Source organism: Sarcophilus harrisii, chromosome X (assembly GCF_902635505.1).
Source record: "Sarcophilus harrisii chromosome X, mSarHar1.11, whole genome shotgun sequence".
In the NCBI taxonomy this organism is placed as follows: Eukaryota; Metazoa; Chordata; class Mammalia; order Dasyuromorphia; family Dasyuridae; genus Sarcophilus; species Sarcophilus harrisii.
This window is the reverse complement of record NC_045432.1, coordinates 4,728,077-4,737,106: the sequence shown is the minus strand read 5'-3', so window position 1 is coordinate 4,737,106 and position 9,030 is coordinate 4,728,077.

The following is a 9,030-nucleotide window of genomic DNA, read 5'->3' as shown; positions in this document are numbered from 1 at the left end:
AGAGGATGGGAGAGGAGGTGGAGGGAGGAAAGATATAAAAAGGCAATGAGGGAGGCCTTGTTATGGTCTTAGGAGGAGGAATTTACTTGAGGGTGCAAAAGGGGAAGAAGCAGGTAATGTGAAAAAATGAGGCAAAAAAGGAACTAAGAAGCAAACACCTAAAGAGTTCGGGATAACAGGAGGAGGTGGTAAGAATTGAGGATAAAAGAGCTGTTGGGAAAAGGACCATTTCCTTCTCCAAGTTATTTTACAGATGAAGAACTGAAGTAAAAAGTGTTAAGTGATTTGCCCAGGATTCCACAGCTAATACGTGTCTGAGCCCAGATTTGAATTCTTGAAGAGTATTCCTGGGCCCAGTGCTCTATCCACTGAGCCACCCAGCTGCCCATGGTTGTGCTTTCATGTCCCCTTGGGGTCCCTCTGATGCAGAGGTGAGTGTTCCTACAGCAGGTGGATTGCAGGGAACACGCTGGCCTGGCAGAGCTTTCCAAGGTCTTTGGTGCTGAAGCGATAGAGAAAGCCTAGGGTGTAGTCAGGAATTCTGCCAAAGACATGAATTCAGGGCAACAAGTGGCTGTTGGACGTTCATGAGGTGAAACTGGATAGTTTTTTTAGAAATGACACATGAAAAAGAAAGTTTCCCCTCATTCTTCTAGTCCTATAACACCTAGAGAAACAAGGGTACACCAGGGAGATGGAGAATAAGAGTCCCCAATGGCCAAACTGCTCAATTTTGAGTGGGGAAAATCTGGGTTGACATCCTACCATACATGCTGTGGACACTAGCTTGCTGTGTGACTTCAGACAGCTCCCACCACCACTCTGGGGTCTCTGCACCCATTTGGTATCTTGAAGTAAAAACCGGGTGACAAGACAACTGAGGCAGCAGATAGAGCACACACATAAGAGACTTGCAGGGGAGGCTTTGTTTGGGAAGAGACCACAATTTCAGAGGCAAGATTGGTGGATATAGAATTAGAGGAGCCAGCTTGGAGTTCCGCCTCTACAACTGATGCAAAGATACATCTCAGGTCTTCCTCGGTGTCTGATTTTCTGTATACTGTAAGGCTAATTTTTCTGCACGACTAAATCCTTTTTGTTCTTCCTTTCCACCTCTTCATTAATACCCTTCAGATTCTTGCCCTCATTTAAAAATGTTCAAGGATGTTTTCTGTTTTCTTTTCTTTTCTTTTTTTTACATCACATTATTTTACGTATCCCTCCATCTTCCTTTGCTTCCTGAGAATCATTACATGTGACAAGTGGTATTTTGTGTTTTAGGAAGGAAAAAATCAACACAAATATATAGTGAGAGAGGAAAAGATATCTGTGGTGGGAGACAATCTTTCTGGGAACACTCCACTTACTACAGCCTTGCTCTCTATTGAAGCACATCGAATGTCTGAACACTTGGAAGAAAAGGCAATTGTGGTTAGAGACAGACTTTCTGAGAACATTTCACTTACTACAGGCTTACTCTCTGGGGAAGCACATCTAGCATCAGAATACTCTGTGGATGAGATACTTATGTGGGGAGACACCTTCTCTAACAACCTTCCAGTTACTACATGCTCACTCTCTGGGAAAATACATGTACTCTCAGAACATTCAGAGGAAAAGACACTTGTGGCAGGAGAAACTCTCTGGGAACATTTTGGTGTAAGAGAGAGACTGGGAAGGCCTTCTGGGCAAAGAAACCAATCTTTCAGAGAAACAAGGATGGCTCTATTTTCTGTCCAATACGATCTAAGACCTCACCTTGTTTCCCTTAATAAAGGTTGGTTCCTTTGCCCAGAAGACCTTCCCAGTGTCTTTCTTACACCAGTTGCTTCAGGATTGCTCTCTATGGAAACACATCGAGACTCAGAACACTCAGCGGACAAAATCTTTGTGGCAGGAGACACTCTTTCTGGGGACCGTCCACTTACTATGGGCTTCCTCTCTGGGAAAGCCCAGCAAGAGAAAAATAGGACATTTAATGAAACAGAGGCCGCTGAAGCATTCCTGAAGAAAAGACAAGTGGTGACTTTCAAATGAGTCAAGAGAAGCATTCAAAGGTAAATATGATAGAGACATCATAAGTAACTCCATAATGTTAAACTGGGTACTCTTTTGAAAGGGAAGATGATAAACATGTCTCCTACAAATTTTATCAATACTAGAGCAGGTAGAAGGATTGTACCTAGAAAGAGGGCTTCAGAATGAGACATTTAGTTGTGGATAATGTAAAATATATGGACAGGTGAGAAATATCGATGACCTGGGAGATGGTAGAATGGAAAGAAAGAATGGGGGGAAGATCTCATAAACAGGCAAGCAAGGAAGAAGTTTTATCTTAGAGTGGAAAGAGATGGTAGTAAGGGAGGGAAGACACCATTGCTTGAATCTCTTTCTCATCAAAATTTGTTCAAAGAGGGAAAATATCTATATCTATATGGACCATTCAATTGGTCATAAAATGTATTTTGCCCTACAGCAAAGTAGGAAAATTGGAAAAGGGAAAGAAAAAGTATTGGCAAATTTTGGGTAGCTAAAAAATCCAATGGTCATCCAAAACAGAAATTAGAGAGGGGACAGGATAAAAAGAGAGAGAGAACAAGAAACAGAGGTAAATAGCATGGAGGGAAATGCATAATCATGACTGAGTGAATGGGAAGAACTCACTCATAAAATGGAAGGGAGTAGCAAAATGAATTAGAAGCAGGAATTTAACAATGTTTATTTATTCATTGATTTTACAAAAAAAACACAGTTGAACTAAAGAGAGAACCAGAATTAAATTTTAGGGGACTGGAGCAGAAACTATTAGGTCCTACATGAAAAAAATGAAACAGTAGCACACATGATATCAGGGGAAAAAAAAGCCAAAGCAAAAATAGCCATGATTAAAAGAGGTTAGCATAGAATCTAAATCTTGACCAAAGGAGCTCCAGACAATGGAATAAAATTTGGGGATAAAGCAATATGTGCACAATGGCATAGGATTCAAATTCTCCAAGGAAAATTTTAATGAATTACAGGAAGAAGCAGACAGTAAAAGTATAGTAGTGGAAGACCTCATCTTTTCCCTCTGAGAGCTAGATAAATGCAACTATAAAATAAACTAGAAAGAAATCAAGAAGAGTAATAGAATCTTAGAAAATTTAGATATAAAAAACCTCTGGAGAAAACCCAATGGGAACAGAAAGGAGTACAGATACATGTTGTTTTATGTCAGTTCACCTTATGTGAATTTGACTATGTAAGGAATTCTCCAAGAAACCTGCATTGCCAAAACCACATATTTCAACTGTACCAATTAATACTGGGATCTCTTTCTGCTCCTGCCCCTCAGATCGGCACCCTCCTCTCCCCAATCCCCCCCTCCAAACCATCAAAAACATTCTCCAGCAGAAAGCAGAACAGATCTGCAGAGAGATAGCCAGCACCACTGATGGATCTGCATTTGCCTTATGACTTCCAGTGCTGAGGGAGGAGATCTTGGTTTCAGTGGGCCCATCCACCTGAGAGTTTGGTCCTTGCATTTGGGCATTTTGTCCATCCTCATTGGGGCACCATGTCCATCCCATCCCACAGGTTTCCCTGCCCGTGCCTCCTGCCATGGTCTATCTTTCAGCTCTAGCCAAGCTCTCCTGTAACTGGTCCCTGCACAGATGTGCTCCTCCTGCTCTTGATTCCTTGTATCCAGTCCCCATCCTTGACCCATGTGACAGCCCCTCCTCCATGGTAGCATATTCTCCTGCCCTGTTCCACAGTCATGGGTAAATTACATTATATAAAGTATCTGCAGAATGATTCACTTAAAAGAGTTATTGACTATTTAGCTCCCCCCAACTTCTCACTTGTCTTCCAGTTTTAACTGCATTGATTTTACTTGGAGAAAAACTTCTTAATTTTATATAATCAAAATTGCCTGTTTTGTCTCCATTGACACTGTCTTTTGCTTTTTCCTGACTTCCTCCCCTGTTTACACAACTTGCAGTTCATTTTTTCCATGCGCCTCTCTTTATGAAGTTATCCTTTAAGTCCATACACATTTTCAGCCTGATTGTCTTTTCTGGGAAATGTTCCGACCTGAGGTTCTGCTAGGCCACTTGCCAGTTTCCCTAACAATTTTTATTTCATGGTGAATTCTCCCATAGCCAAGATCATTTGGTTTCTCAAACAAGTGGATACTTTGCTCTTTTGCTCCCGATTATTTTGTAGCTAATTAGTTCCAAAGATCAGTGTTTCTGTTTCTTTTCCAGTGATACATTTTTAATGATACTGGCTTTAAAATGGTAGTTTAAGAATCTGCTACTGCTAGGCCCCCTTTCTTCCCATTTTCCCCATTAATTTCCTTGATCTCTTCAGTCTTTATTCATCCAGATGAATTTTGTTACTTTTTTTTTTTAACTATCTCAACAAAACCTTAGGTATTTTGATTTTTATTGCCCTGTGCTAGTTAATTAATTTAGATATTATTATCATCTTTAGGTATGGATTTGGCCTACAAGTGAGCAATTTATATTTCTCCATTTATTTAGATCTGCTCTTATTTGTGAACTGTATTCATTCAGTTCCTTTCCATACTTTGGCAAGTAGACTTCCAGTTATTTTATAGTACCTGTAGTTAGTGTCAATAGAATTCACCATTCTCTCCTGATAACTTACAGAATGCTGTTAACTTTCTTGTGTTGTTTACATCTTCCCTTCTTTCTGTAGTTATTGTGTTTCATTTACATGTTTCGTTAACTCTTTAGAGTACTCTCAGTAAACAATTATATCATCTGCAAAGAGTGACATGTTTTCTATTGTTTGTCTCTTTGCAGATTTTTTTTTTCCTTTACTTTTCTACGGAATTATTTTTATAGCTTGCACTTCTGGTGCAATATTCTTTTGTAATAGTGATCATGAGTATCTATTATATGCAAAGAAGAAACATTTTTTGAGGCTTACTGTTTCTGGGAAATGATGTAATAGCAAGGTCAGCAAATTATCATCAAATCAGGGCAGCTAAACCCTTGGCGATTGGTGACAATTTGGTAGGTTTATAGAACTTTATGTAAAATTGCATGGAGGAAAGAGTCTCTTTCTGTACCTTTCTAGCAGCCTTCCCACGAGGGTTGGGTGGATTGAAAAGGGAAAGAAACAGGCAGTTTTGGGGAGTATTGGGGAGGAAAATTCCAGAGAGAAGGCTACACTCTGAAATAAGGACTGGCATTTAAATCCTTTCCTGCTTAAAAAAATTTCTGAGTGAATTTGGAACCTATCAAAAGGTTTTATTGTAATATTTAGCTAAAATTCAGAAGTTGTATAAATTAAAGATCAGTGCTGGTCACTTGTTCTTTAACCTTTTAAACTGTGTGTGTGTGTGTGTGTGTGTGTGTGTGTGTGTGTGTGTGTGTGTGTTAGAACTGGAAATGTGATTGGAAGTTAGAAGCTCCTTTTCTTTTTTGTGATAGATTATATATTATTTGAATTTTAATGATTGTGTTGTTTTTTTCATCTAAGAAAAGTGATAATTAAGGGAACAGGAGAGGGAAGCCTAAATCTTTCTTAGAACTCCCCAAGCTACAATAACTTGAAGAAAAGAAAAATAAAATCTTGCCTTGGGTCTACTACTGAGTGATGACACTCAGTAAATACAAAATGCTATGGAATGGGTTCTTTCTGAGACTGTAGAATCCTGATTTTGCTTGTCATCCAGCAACCTGAATGTCATGAACTGAATAACTAAAAGAAAACAAAGTTTGCTTGAACCCTCTTACGCTATTTTATCAGTCTTGACAACCCTGTTTTATAATGTTTTATAACTGCAATTTAAGGAATTGGATTTTTTTCACTTTTGCTCATAAGTTTGAAGGAAGTTAGAGATCAGACAAATTTGCCATCACTTATGAAAGTTGTAAGATTCTTAATTCTGTTTTTTGGAATTGTCATAAGGTTAAAAAATAAAATTGGTGATTGCTGCTTACTGAAAGGACTTTACCTTAGGTATGAGAGTATGCAACAGAATTAGTCTATTTAAAGTATCAAAGAGCATAGCCTGTGGGCCACTCTGAGAACACATAGAGTGTGCAGTCAGGAGCAGCAAGTTCATGCATTTGTCTAGGATCATTTTTGATTCCCCTTATTTATAAAGTCGTCAGGCATCTTAAAACCATATTGCAAGATGGTATAGGTAATCAGCCTTGGAAAATGCAATTGTCATGGCTGATTAAATTCCCAAACAAGAATTAGGTTTAATGAGAATCTTGAAGTCTTTTTATTAAATACAAGGGATTTTAATGATTGTTCTTTATATCAGGATTAATTTAAATTAGAAAAGTGTTGGAATCTTTACCTCTAAGTTTAACTTAACTCCAATGTCTTTAACACTTTGTAAAGAAATGTCTTAACACTTTAGTAAAGATTCCAACAGAAAAGAAGGAAAAAAGTGAAAGATGTTAAATGAAATCCCTTATGGGTACGAGTCCTGGTGAAGTTTGTTATTGTGATAACGCCAGTTTAATTACTTCTACTGAGTTATCTTAAAAGATGTTCCCATCTTTAAAAGCATTTTGATAATAGTACTTTATATTTAGCAAAACCATTTGTCTAATATTATAATGTAAAACCATCTACTTAGATATCAAGTATTATCTGTGGGTAATTTCTTACTGTTATCAATGTGAGGTTATGGTCAATACCTATTATTTGGGGTATTATTTAGGATCCTTTAAAGCTGAATCCACGTGAATTTCTAATGATGACATTTACTATTTGAGATAAAATCTCTTAGGACCCCTTGATACTGTTTTGAGTTTTGAATTCAGCTGTGATTGCTTGATGGTTCATGAACTCACCATTTGAGAGAAATACCACAATTAGTCACAAGAATGTGATCCTGAACTATATAACATGTGAAGGTGTGTTATCTGGACAAAAGATGGGAGGACAAATTTTGGCTTGGATTAACACGAGATCCTCCTCATTCAATTTGTCAGTTGTGGTTCTGTGATTAGGCTTATTTCCCACCTGATGATTCCTGAGTCTGGATATGAGGTGGAATTGTTACTGCATGTTTGGTTAACAATTGTGACTCTTATCTGAAGTCAAACAGAGCTGAGTGCTTTATTCTGGCACACATGTGCCTTCGATCTTAAGGCTGCAGGACCAGTTTGATGCTGTTATAATCATGTGCTTCCTTTTCCTTTTATATCTTTTTTTTTCCTATAGTCAGAACCAATTTTCTATAGAAGATATGAGCACAGTATAAGAACTTGCTGTTTTCAGTCTAAAATATATAGTTGTATCTTGAACAAATGAGTACTTGACCTAGTCTTCTGCCTGTTACTATGCGTGTATATGCATATATATGTGTGTATATGTTGATGTGGATGTACATATGCATATGTACACATGCTTGTATGAAATAAGGTCCTTAAATATTTCTAAAATGATGTAAGAATAATTGGGTATTGATACAACTATTTGTGTGATGATAAAGATGCACGGGCTCCAGCAGACAGGTTTTATAACCCATCAGAAGAGCAGTGTCCAATGCGAGCAGCTCCACTATTTTTAGATAATCGCCAGGTGATGTGGAGAGATTTTGGAATCCTAGTGTTAACTCAACTTGAAACAAGGTTCTAAATGGAACTGAGAAACAATGCTTGTGTTCACACCTGTACTCACTGGAGCTCACACGTTTGGGAGATTTCAGAGTTTAGTATGAGATATCCAAATTCACACCTCCCTTGAAGCTCTCAGGGCCAGAGAGCACTCAACCCCCGAGAGAGCCTCTGTCTGTAAACAGACTGTCTGTTTACAGACAGAGGCTCTCTCGGGGGTTGAGTTGAAAACATTGAGAGAAGAGTTCAGCTGAATTAGATTGGAGAAGGGAGCGTCAGTTTAGTGGAGGAGAAGCCCTCTCTTGGAGGCAAGAGAGATTCATTCCATCTGGAGGCTGAAGAAAGCAAAGGCAAAGGACAAAGCTGCAAGAGCTCTTAGAACCAAGGAGAGAGAGCAGAGGTAGAAGCAAGGGACAATCTGCAAGAGCTCTTGGAACCAAGCAGAGAGATAGGCCTCTGAGCTACCCGGGCCTAAGGAAAGAGACAAGACTTGGAAGGAGAAAATAAATGTTTGCATTTTATCAGCTGGATGCATTTTGGGTGATTATTTACTTGTAACTGAAACTACAGCTGCCTCCAGAAAACCTCCCCAAGAAACCTTTCTCCCAGAGAGAACCATTATTATTTTAAAGAACAAGAACACCAACAGTGTGACCTACCTGTTATTCTGTTGATTATTGAAGGTAAATCAGAAATGTTTTCAGTGGAGTTTGGAGAAGAGAAGAGACTTTTAGTGCATTCACTTTTCTTAGAAGAAGGTTCCCACAGATGACCACTCACCCTCCACAGACCACTTCCCTTCCAGTTTTGGTGAGTCTCCTCTCGAGCCCCTTGATCATCACTACCCATTGTTTCCCTTCTGCCAAGGATGCTGTAAATTTCAGTGTGTCTAATGGTATTGTAAAAACTGACCACATTTTTATCATACTTGCTTGGGTTTTGAACATAAATGGACGACACTGCTGTAACCCCAACATCTCCCTTTTTAATTTGAACAATGCTGGAAGTACTTTTTGATATTGATCTACTCATGGTTCCTTATACAACTTGGCTCCTCTAATGCCCACCTGCCAGCCCTTCCTAAGCAATCTACCCTCACTCAGTGTCTGTCTCCCAGATTCAATATCAAGGCTATTTTTATGGCTTTTAGGGAAGTGGGTAGACTATCTTTGTCCCATACCTTGGTTATTTGGAACTTAATGTTGTCTCTGCTAATCTTATCAAAGCACTGGAAGAACTCACTCAGGTCAACTCCCAGTCCCTCAAAGATCTGCAATCCTAGACAACTGCATTGCTTTAGACTATCTCCTTGCCTTTAAAGAGGGTGTCTGTGCTCTGGCCAATAATGGCTATCTTGTTTACACCAACACCTCCCACCAGGTTGAATTACAGCTGACCCATTTCTTAGGAGGCCAATTGCATGACCTGAACTTCA